The following is a 12,594-nucleotide window of genomic DNA, read 5'->3' on the forward strand; positions in this document are numbered from 1 at the left end:
TGGACAATGGAGAGCAAAACTTATTGTTTGTCATATACTTACTTTTCATTAGAAAACATGGGTTGTGATAGGACAAAGTTCAGCTGTTTGTCACCTATGTTAGTAAATCAATATCAGCAGGAAAGAGCCCCTCACCAGGCTGGAGCAGACAATCTAAGTGGAAAAACTAAGAATAGGCATATGATGATAAAATAAGGGGAAGAGATTGTTCCTGAATAGATAAAATAACTGTGATGTATAACAGTGGGGATTCTGGACCCCATCACCTCTAAGTGATGCTTAGAGGAGGGTGTGATTGTCCTCAGATAATCATTTTGTTTGGTTAAAGGTGTCCTCTTTCAATGGAGTTGTACACAAAGATTAGGGTCCTCCCTCTTGCTAAACTCAAAGAAAGACTTTTCCAGAGTTCATATCTAACCCTGATTTCCCTGCAGCCCCACACTGCTGATCTCTCCTTCCTTTCTTAAGTCCTGACTTTGGCTTTCAGGACATAGCACTCTTCTAATTGGCCTCATGCCTATCCATTGATCAGCCCTTCATCATTTTGTTCTGCTGAGTTTTTTCTTCATACTCCCACACTGGTGGTTTCTCCTCTCAATCTGTGGCATTTTTCCCCTTTTCTTTTCTTTCTTTTTCTTTTTTTTTTAAATCTACTTGCTCCTACTACTATGGTAACATCCCAAATCTATACTCTGAACCCCAACCCTGTACCTATGCCAGAGTCCACCATTCTGAACTGCCAATAAACATTGTAACTTGGACATTCCACCATCGCATGAAACCTAACTAATCCCAAAAGGAATTCATCTTGTCCAACTCTTGCCACCAACTGGTTTCATTACCCAACACTGATGTTAATGGCTTGACATTTCTTCTGATCCACAATATGACAATCATGTTTGACTCTGTTCTTTCGCCTCTAACCTGTGAGCTACTAAAAATTCTCTGACTTTTCTTAGATGAAACTTTTCCCCACCATTCTCCCTGCTAACAACCAGAACCCCACTGAACACCTGTATTACTGCAACTGGGCCTGGATAACTCCTGCCTACACTCCTATTTCTTTAAATTCATGCTTATGGTTAATATTGTTACCAGAAAAAAATTCATCCCAACATATCGGCTTTATCTTCTTTTCCCTCTCTTCCAGAACCTACAATGACACCCTATTATAAATCACATCAAGTCCCAAGTTGTTAGCTCCATTATCTGAGTCCACTTTCTCCATTCAAATTTACTTCCCAAAAAAAAAAAAAAAAACAAAAAAAAAAACAAAAAAAAAACAAATTTACTTCCCACCACTCTCTTCTACTCTGATGTTAAACACTCCCCCTTTTTCCCTTTTTTTCCAGTAAGCTATTTCTCACCTGTCCCTACCAGCCCCTCCCAACCCCAAAAGTCATCAACTGTTTGGTTTTGTTACTATCACATTTTTTCTTCTTACTAAAATAGGGACTTGGAAACTTCAGAGGGTACTTATTCACAGGCCATGAGCTCAGTTTTAGCACATGAGGATCTGTAAGGAGAAGCAGTAGACAGGCAGAACTGGACAGGCAGTTCAGGGCTGAATAAAGAAGATCCCTAAGGGCAAGTGTGTCACACTTTTTTCTCTTAAAGACTTAGCTCTCAGGTAAAAACAGTGACACAATTATGAAATTACAATAAAGCACAAACAAGTAAAACAAATTATCATCTCCCTTGTGACTACTATATTAGAAGATTGGTGAGAACAAACACTTCCTGCCATGGGAACTTTGCCACTGTGTGCCTCAGATGAAAGCAGTTCCTCTGCTTTCATAAATTGCCCAAAAGGTTCAAAAGCAAGGCAGCAACAAGTTCTACTAGGCAAGGCAGACCTTTTCTCTGACAAAGGTCAGAAAGACTTTCCTCCATTGCCCAAATCAACCTGTGACAACCTGAAACCCTTACTAGGGATTTTTGCAATGAAAAAGTTGTCTTAGTTAAAGTTTTAAAAGTTGGTACTCCAGAAAAGGATACCATTTTAATAATGAGCTAAAAGATGCAAGCAAATAATGCAAGCTTCAACAGTTGGTTAAAGCTTAAGTAGGAATTCATAGGGAAGAAGCAGAACCAGAGATGATAATCAGCTTTCTCATCTGGCCTCAGGAGTCTTGGAGTATTGCTCAAAAACCAAAAAGGTGTTAACAGATCCTATGAGGAGGGAGTCTTCTTGAAAAATCAAAGGGAGCTGACCTCACATACCATTGGCAGCGCAACCTCAGGCACATCTGAAATCAAATGTTGCCTCTATTTCCTGAGGCAAGGGAGAGCCAGTTGCCATCCAAGTTATCCGAGAGAATAACAACAGCACCCACTTATCCAGGGCTCTGCATCAAGTACTAGACTAGGTGTTTCATTCATATTATCTATTTAATCTTCATAGCAACACTATGAAAGAGATATCATTATTTCTATGTTACAGATAAGGAAACTGAAGCTCAAAGAAGTAACTTGTTCCCAATCACACAGTTATTAGGTTCCAGAGCAACTGTTCAAAATTTAACAGGACTCTAGTCTATGCTTATCTCCTCTAGCACCCAGCTCTCCAGTATTGAGGGTGGTAAGAGGAGCAAGATGGCCAAAAAAGAAAGCCAATCAACCAATGTTTGTTAGCCCCATAGTAGGCCCCGTGCTGGGGATTCAAAAGTGGACCAGAAAACCACTTCACACCCACTAGGATGACTGTAATAAGAACAACAGAGGTGTTGGAACATTCACACATTCATACAAATGCTGTTGGGATTTGGAAATGGTGCAGCCACCAGAGAAAACAGTTTGACAGTTCACCAAATTACTAAACATAGTTACCACATGAGCCTACTCCTAGGTATATATCACCAAGAGACCTGAAAACATGTGTCCATAAAAAACTGTATCTAAATGTTCATAGCTGCATTATTTATAACAATCAAAAAGTAGAAACAACCCAAATACCCACCGGCAGAGCCAATAAATATAATGTGGCATATCCATACAATTAAATATTATTGAGCAATAAAAGGAATGAAGTAGTGATTCAGGCAACAACATGGATGAACCCTGAAAACATGCTAAGTAAAAGAAGCAAGTCACATGACATCCCTATCATATGCTTTCATCTACATGAAATGTCCAGAAAAGGTAAAACATAGAAACAGACTGTAGACTGGTAATTTACTTGGCTGGGGAATTGGAAGGGGTAGTGAAAAGTGACTACTAATGGGCACTGGGTTTCTTCTGGTGGTGAAGAATATGTTCTGAATCTGATTGCAGTACTGGCTGTACAACCTTGTGAACATACTAACAACCACTGATTTGTACACTTTGAATGGGTGGATTGCATGGTATGTGAATTATATCTCAGTGGAGTTATTTTTAAAATGTAGACTAAATGGAGTGCTTGCCTTCTTGGAGTTCATATACAAGTAAACAGTTATATAGCATATGCTCTACAAGAGCAATGAGCCTAGCGTGTTTTTGTAACAAAGAGGAAATGGTACTTAATCCAGCCTGGTAGCTACAGTCATGGGCAGAGATAAAGAAAGTCTTTCTGGAGGAAGTCATGTCTGAGCATATTGTTGAAAGGATAAGTAGGAGCAAGGCTGGTGTATCCTGTAGAAATGTAACCTGGGGATATCTAATAAAAAAAGTTAACACAGACTAGTCCAGCTGAGACTTTTACACCTGACCTTGCTTGTATTCCTCCTTTGTGTTAATCTCCCTAGTCCACCACACAGAAAAATTTCAAAAAGGAGGAAAGGATAGAAACTCAGGGAAAGAAAGTTCAAGTCTTTTAGTGAGACAAATCTCCAAATTCAGGAACAAAATCTAAAAGTGTGAACCACCCACCCTCACAGAGACGTTAATGCCAAAAGTCGTTGCACGAAGAGGCCTGCCCATATAATAGATGGGGAAAGAAAGACAGCCTGCCTATTGTTAGCAGTTAGCTGCCACCCTTCATATAAAAGAAATAATTTAAAATTTACATGGTGAGTAAACTTTAGTAGATTATGATAGTTATATTAAAATTATAGAAGCTGATGTGAAACAATGCAAACCATAAGGCAGAAGTCTCTTTAAAATGTCAAACACACAGGGGTGCCTGGGTGGCTCAGTGGGTTAAGTGTCTGACTCTTGATTTCAGCTCAGGGCATGATCTCATGGGTCGTGGGATCGAGCCCTGTATCGGGCTCCATGAGAATCTGTTTAAGACTTTCTCTCCCTCTGCTCTCCTCTTTCACAATTCCTTTTCTCTGAAATAAACAAATCTTAAAAAAAAAAAAAATCCCCCAAACACAGTTGTGATTACTCACCAGAATTTTCTAGCACTGAACAGAAGGGTGAGCAGGGTGATGGTTTCAAAAGAGAATGAGCTCTAGAGAGAAGAACAAGATTCATCAAGCTCTTTTTACTTTCATTTCACCAATTTTATCACCTAGACCTGGATCTCCTAAGCTGAATTACCTACTTGCAACTTTGCCCAATCTTCACTTTGTCTACATACATAACCAGTCTTAAATGAATGACAGGGTGATTCTAGTTTATACATCAGTTTCCTGAGTGTGGCTGGCCTTGCATTAACTCACTTATGCCCTAAGAATATATTTCTCCCTTCCAAGCACACTAAATGACTTTTGTATCTAGGTATCCAAATTGGCCAGTCTGAGGGCTGTCCATGGAGACTCCAGACACAGCTTCCAAGAGAAGTGGGCAAAATTATCTGGAAGACCTTACTTTGCTACAGCAATAATTCTTAACATTTAAGTGGAAAATTCAGAGCTGGAGACCCACCTGCTTTACTGATCCTAAAACCTAAATTCTAAAGCATCACATGGACTACACTGTAGCTAACAAGAACCTAGAGGATCTTAAAAGGGTGTGTGACCTGATAACCTTAGCTTCAAAGCACATACAGAATTTTAAGTGGTGGCCTTTAAGTATTTTCGAGCAGACTAATGTAATGAACTAAAATCCAGAGTACTTTTATATTATACAATAACCAGCCTACATGACTTCTCCTAACAGATGTGATTTCTAATTGGATTAAAGCATTTCTAACATGTTTTCCCTCTAAATAACCCACATGAAAATACTTGTCATTCTTTAAATGCTTTTGTTCACTCCCTTCTATACAAGAACATAAAACTACAGAAAATATGAGCAAGATTAAAATATATATAACTAGAATCACAGATCTGGGTAAGAATTTAAGAATTATCTAAATTATCTAAGTCCCTAAACTCACATAACTAGATGGGCAAATGAGTATTATATTTTTCCCTTAGCCTTGTTCAGAGTGAAGTCAGAGAAGTCTTAGAAAAGTCATCTGTCTTTCCCTACCCTTCCACTGAAAAGGAGGAGCTAAAAATGGTCACAGCCTTTAAGTTTGCTAAAGCAGAGAAGGAGTTATGCTCTAGCCCAGAGTTTTTATTTCAGATCAATGGAGTGAAGAGGCATCTCAGGAAGAGATGTGAGTCATGTCCTGGAATACAGTGTGATAATGCCAATCAATGCCAATCACAAGGCCAGAATCTGAGTTCCCCCAAGTTGCTCTATGACCTGAGGTCTAGGCAGTTCCAATCTTTCTGAGTCTCTATTTCTTATCTACAAAACGAGGACAAACCCCTTGGAAAAGTTTTGTAAGGATGAACTGCATGGTTAGGCTTAAGTGCTACATATGGTATTACCTTAACAGATTGGGATCAATAAGCTTAGATGCACTCTTAGAGGCTAAGAAGTGAATGTTACTCACTTGTATCCTAGCACAACCCACAACACCACAAAGTCAATTCTAGATGAATCGGCCAAACTATGCCATTATACGATTTTGAAAGAGGACCTGCCCTGATCACCCCAACACGTAGCTCTTGGAAAAATACACAATGACATTTCAGCTTCTCTGCAAGTTGTGGCACTTTAAATATTTAAAAAACTGACCAGTATACTTAGGAATTTAGCATATGATTGATATATATTCATTTTAGATTACTGGAGAAAATATAGATTATTCAGTAAGTAATGTTAGGTTGAATAGGTAACCAAGTGGAAAAAAATAAATTAGAATCCATATCTCAACTTATACAAAAAAATGTCAGATGCATCAACAATTTCAACACAAAAACTAAAACCATAGAAATACCTGGTGGTTGGGGGAACTGAGCAAAGAGAGTACATGGAATCTTTCTGTACTAACTTTAGTTTCCTATAAATCTACACCTATTTCCAAAAAAAAGGATAAAAAATATTTGGTGAAACCTGAGGTAGTTATTTTGTAATACTGAAATAAGGAAGACCTTTGCAATAATAACACAAAGTACAGAAGACAAAGATGTTAAGATTAATTAAATATGCCCACCAACAATTAAATGTTTATGCATGTCAAAAGTCTAAACATACAAAATCAAAAGACCAATCAAAGAAAAAATACATGTATCTTATATCCCATTTCATATCCTGAAATACATGTATCTTATAAGCTAATTTCCTTAATATACAGACTACCAGTAAATTAATGAGAAAAAAGCCAATGTCCAAGAGAGAAATGGATAAAAGATACTAACAGTTTAGAGAAAATGAAATAGCCCAAAAAAAAATCTAAAAAAAATCTAAAAAGATGACCAACCTTATTTAGCCATGTGGCAAATGCAAATTCAAGCAAAAAAAGTAGAAATACCACTTTTTACTAATGAGATTGGTAAAAACCATAAAGTTTGAGGATATATTTTGTTGGCCAAGGTGTAGAAAAATAGTTACTCTCATACATTGCTGGTGGGAATGTGACTTGCCATAACTTCCATAATTTGGCAATAACTGTTGCAATATAATTGTTCTATGTGTATACTTAACATTTGTGTGAAAGATGAATGTACAAGATTTTTTACAAGAATCTTTTAATAGCAAAAGAAGTAGAAACTAAATTTCCACCAAGGTTAAGCTTCTTAACAAGTTGGTATATTCATACCAGGGAATCATATGTTGTAATAAAAAAGAATGAAGTAGCTTTACCTATCTATAATTGATAGACTGTTTAATTAATGCTGGGTGCAAGACAAATACTTCTTTGTTACATGCATAAAATGTCTCTGGAAAGATCAGTAAGAAACTGAAAACACTGGTTACTTATCTGAATAAAGTTAAAAATTAAAACAATGATATATGTATTTACTAATGTTTCCTAAATTTTATGACCACACATAGAGGGAGTAAACCAAGCAGTAATGACCATAACTCTATACATTTACTGAGTCCTTCGTACAGGCTTAAGGCCACATCATACTAAAAACAGATTATTCACACTAAATAGGGACGGTAACATCATCAATATAAGTCAAAGTCATCAGTAGATGGCATAGACTTAAGAAAATTTTATGGGAGACTCCAAAGTATTGAAAATTAGCTGACACAAATCAAGTGTTATTTATCTTCGTAGCTCACTTTCTTCCTCATTGCCCAAACCAGCACAGACTCTTGAAATAAAATACATATTCAAGGGCTTATGAATGAACTAATGATAGAAAATGGATAGAAAATGGATGAATGGATGGGATAGACAAATACATGGATGGGATGAATAAACAGATGGCTAATTAGAAGAAAGAATAGAAACTGAAGGCTGTGATCTACCTCTGCTCCCGCTTCCTTCTGATGCTGAGTAAGACTGACTCTCCTTGTACTTCCCTGCACAAATAGGAGGTGCCAGAATGTATAAGTGTTTAAGAACTATGATGATCCCTACATGACTTGTTGGATAATTACTAATACCATTGGCAAAATAATGCTCAAAATAATACCCCTGAAATGCTCATGCCCTAATCCTTGGAAACTGTGACTGTGTTAAAGCAAAAGAGATTCTACAGATATAATTAAGGTTATAGACGTTAAAGTAGGGAGATTATCCTGGATTATCCAAGTAGGCCCACTGTAATTACATGAGTCCTTATAAATAGAGAACTGTTTCTGGCTACAAAAAGAAGAGAAAGACAACAGAAATGTGGCAGAAAAGAACGGCAAAGAGATTTGAAGAATGGGGGTCCAAAGCACCTTTGTTGGCTCTGGGATGTAGGGGCCCATGTTTGAGGACTGGAGAGAGGGCCCTAAGTGTGCCTTTTCTGGCTGGCAGCAAGCAAAGACACACAGACCTCAGTCCTCCAACCACAGAGAACTGCATTCTGCCAGAAACCTGAATAAGCTTGGAAACAGATTCATTCTAGAGCCTTCTGAGAAAGGTTCAGATGGGGATCCCTGGGTGGCGCAGCAGTTTAGTGCCTGCCTTTGGCCCAGGGCGCGATCCTGGAGACCCGGGATCGAATCCCACGTCGGGCTCCCGGTGCATGGAGCCTGCTTCTCCCTCTGCCTACGTCTCTGCCTCTCTCTCTCTCTGTGTGACTATCATAAATAAATAAAAATTAAAAAAAAAAAGTCAGAAAAGTCCAGATGGCCAGTGCCTTGTGAAACACAGAGTAGAGCAATCAGCCTTGCCAACCTGGATGTCTGACCTACAGATGAAAATAAACAAATAATATGAGTTTTCAATTTCTGTTGTTTTAATCCACTAAGTGTGTGATGATTTGTTATGGCAGCAATAAGATACTAATACACTGCCTTTCTTTTCAGTTTTAGAACCATTTGTTGAGCCTGTTCTATATGTTAGACCCTGAGCCAAATGTTTAGGATAGAAAATTGGATACAGGTTCTCAAGGAGCTTGCCAATACAGAAACCAACTGACCAATACAATGACAGAGGTTAGCATAACACATGCCAGGACCACAGAGAACAGGCACCTAACTGGTGTGACCTCCTCAGTTTGCTTATCACTTCTCTAATCCCTTCCCCATTTAAAAAGATCTTCCCCAATGAGTTATACCATCAACCTTATCACAAGGCAGAAGTTGCAAGCCATCCAAAACTCCACTGACCCCTCAAGATCTGTGGCTTATATCACCCTAATAATATTTCTCATTAAAGTTCCTTTCCCTACTGCTTTTCTCAATCCCTGACTGCTCCTTCCCGACACTTAGCATTCTCTTGCCTGGCTTACTTACCTCTCAACTAACCTTCCAGATTCATTAGCTATCATTTCCCATAATCCACCTGAGCCATCCCTCCAAGAATTAAACTGATCATGCTGTGTGCCAGCTCAAAAATCCTTTGAAGACGGCTTACAAGTAAAAGTCTAACTCCTTAGCTACCCCTAGCAACTCTTCTAAGCTCCAGTAGGGCAAAAAATGCCTCTCCTTGGCTTCTAATCCCAGGGCCTAGGAAGGATCTGCTACATAGCTGATTCTTAGCAAGAATTAATAAAAGTCAACCCAACTCCAGTCTCATCCCTAATATTATAGCAGCCCCCTTGCACTATGCACCTACTGTGATAAACTTAGTAGTCCCAGGCTGCTCTATGCTCCAATTTTTTCTCATAGCTAAAAAGCCATGTTTACCTAGCTGATAAGCAGATCTCATTTTTTAAGATTTTGACCTCCTCTAAGAGGATTGCTACTCCCCTTCCTTCCTCAACCATTCAGGGAAAGTGTTTGGTCTCTTCTGAGCCCCTGATGTAAGCTGTCTTGTCTTCTACCATCACATTGACAGCAGAGCTTGAGTGCAGTGCTACTCAAACATAGCCTGTGGACTGTACATGTACAAATGGCTTATTACCTGTGGATCAAGCTAGTTCAGAAATCAAGTGTAAACATTTAGAAACATTTATTGCAATTGGACACTGCAGTGACATCCAAATATGTGATACTTGTTAAACAAGATATAGACCAGTTTGGGTGTTGTTGAATTTGTGTGAGTCACATGTGGCGCAAACTGCATTTTAATCACATGCAACAAGACCACTTCTTGGTCCATAATAGACCAAAAACAACAAAAAGCTCAATTGGTCCACGACAGACAGTCTGAAAAACACTGCTCTAACGCACTCGAGTATGTTCTCATCTCCCACTTCCTGAGATGTTATTGGTTGCCTAAAACAATTCAGTTGTCCAATAAATATCAGTGAATAAAATCCCTACCGACATGAATGATTAAAGACTTCCTGAAAGATATGAGATCTAAGCTCCTTCTTAGTGATGGGGAGGAAGTGAGCACTTTGAGGTACCAGGATGAGCAAATGCACTGAGAAAGAAGTGCCAATAAGGAATAACAAGAAAAGATATTGCACAGGCAATAGAAAACTTTCAAAAGGTGAAATATTACATAGAAGCATAATTATGTAAACTAATTCAACTGGACAATTCTTCCAATGTCCTACCACATCCCCCAAAGCTTACCCCAAAAGCAACCCCTCAGTGCTCACTGAAAGCCTTAGCTACAGGCAGAGGGAGCTTCTGATGGATTTTAGACCAGTGTTGCAACATAGCTGGGTAAAGAATGAATGTGAGGGGGTGACCCTAAGGGTAGAGACATCAACTAGGATTTAACTACAAACATCCCAGTGAAAAATGCTTAAAAGCTTCAACAAGGGTAGAGATAGTTGGGTGATGTGCAGTGGTGGTAGACACAAAGTCAAGAAATATTTATGAGTCAATATAGGAAGGGTTAAGTGGTTCACTAGACAGGATTAAGGAAAGTCATGTTGAAATGACTGAACATGACTGAAATTTCTGGTTTGGTTTGAGAGACAATGTGCATGGTTGTACCACCACCAGACGAGATAAGGAACACAGGAAGAAGAACAGTTTAAGTGACAAAGGATTTGTAAATTTCAGTGGGATGAATCTATGGAACGTTCAGGTGGAGATGCCTAGTAAGTACCTGGGAGAAAGGTCAAGGTGGAAGAGACAGATTGTGAAAGCTTTCACATCTAGATGGTGATTAAAACTACATTAATGAGTGAATGAGGGAAAGGACAAGTAGTATAAGGACAAACCAAGGGAGAATACCGTCCTTTATAAGCCATAGGCTAAAGGAAGAAATTTTACAAGGGAGATGACATCAGAAGAAATGAGCACATACAGAATCACAGGAAGAAAAGTGGAGAAAACTCTGAGGAAGGAACACCGATAACACAGCCACATGCACAGAGAGGCCCATGTGACAGAGCTGAACAGTCTTCACCAACTTAGGTCAACCTGGAAGCCCCTGTGACTTTAGGAAGATAAAGCTGAGTGATGAGGGAGAAACCAAAACATAAAAGCTGATGAGTAACAGAAGGCATCGGACAGGCTGCTTTCCAGAGGCCTGTGTGAGAAGGCAGAAAAAGAGAAAGGAGATGCAAAACCAAGTTCTATCATTTTGGGAAAAACTTTAAGTATGTTTACAGTGAGAGGAAGAAACAATAGAGAGAAACAAGGAGGAACAACCAATGCAGGTCTGAAGGAGAAATGGAGAGAATGGAGACAGATACAAAGATGGTGCTCTTCTTCCACTGGAGCAGGGTGACGTCTCATCCTCCAAGAAGGGAAAAGAGAAAGGAGGCCAAGACATAGAAGAGTTTCCTTAAGAGGGAAGTAAGGCTTCCCCAGGGTCCATGTCTGGATTAGGGCCCTACCTAGCTGCTTCAGTAGCACCTTATTACCTCACCATAGCACTTACCATGTGCTAGAATTGCCTCACTGATCTGCCTGTATGCAGCACTAGCCGGTAAACTCCAGGAAGGCATTGGCTATGTCTGTCCCCTTCATCACATCTATGCTCGATGTCTAGCATTGAGCCATGCCTGGAACACACTAGGCCCTAACTAAATGTTTATTGGACTAAATGAGGACAAAAAATTAAAGGGATTCAGCAACAAAAGCTTTAATTTTTCTAGCAAAGTAGGAAGTGAGGCCAATGGCTGAGAGTTTATAAAATCGGGTTCAATGGGGTGGTTCTAGAGAGCATGTGAAGACTAGGATAGCTTGTGACAGGAATGGAAAAACTAAAATCCTTCAAGGACAAATTTAAAGCAGTGCTTCTCAATCTTGGTTGCACAATAGAATCACCTGGAGATTAAGAAATACAATGTCTGAGTTCCACCCCTGAATTTCAGATGTACTAGGCCTTGGCAGCCCAGGCATTGGGTTTTTTGAAAGTTCCCAGAGACTTCTATTGTGCAATCAGGATTGAGAGTCACTGAGCAGAAGGATGAAGTAACTGGAGGTCAGAGTTAAAATGAGACTGGAAACCCTGAATTGATAGATTCACCATTTCATCCAATCTTCTGCAATACTGTTCAGCTGCCTCGATATATGTACAGAGGACTATTGTAGGGTCAATCAGGAGACAGTGGTTGGCCAGAGACATATGAAAGTTGAACCAAGTATATTGCTGAGAGACTGAGCAAAAAACTAAGGTCTCTCTGAGAGTGAAGAGAGGGAGGCATAAGAAGTGAAGTGACATGATGGTTTGAAGAGGGAATAGTATAGGTCTTTCTTCTGGTGCAAATGAGAAGGCTTAGGGAATGGCTATGAAAGCAAGTGGCTTCAGGGCTGTAGATAGGATCACAGCTGGGGCAGACAAGGAACTCTGACAAAGCTACTCACATGCTGGCATCAAAAAGGATTTTTGAAGTCTCCCACAGTGACTGCAGGTGTGGGGATGGAGGTGGACAAGTCAGATGCCAAAGTCCACAATGCATTATTGGACCCAGGAGGAAAACTATAAGCAAAGAG

General features: G+C 39.3%; 1 protein-coding gene across 3 annotated transcripts in view; it reads right to left on the bottom strand.

Annotated features, from left to right (window-relative positions):
* Window positions 1–12,594, bottom strand: part of ELOVL7 (ELOVL fatty acid elongase 7) — a 75,801-nt gene that overhangs the window by 46,620 nt on the left and 16,587 nt on the right. The window contains exon 2 of one of the 3 annotated variants that reach the window (XM_077897925.1): window positions 4,314–4,375. The exons of the other annotated variants lie outside the window; for them this stretch is intronic. The gene's annotated coding sequence lies outside the window, so the exon portion shown is untranslated. The remainder of the gene's footprint in view (window positions 1–4,313; window positions 4,376–12,594) is intronic. 3 annotated transcript variants of the gene reach the window in all.

This window comes from Canis aureus, chromosome 5 (assembly GCF_053574225.1).
Source record: "Canis aureus isolate CA01 chromosome 5, VMU_Caureus_v.1.0, whole genome shotgun sequence".
Classification (NCBI taxonomy): Eukaryota; Metazoa; Chordata; class Mammalia; order Carnivora; family Canidae; genus Canis; species Canis aureus.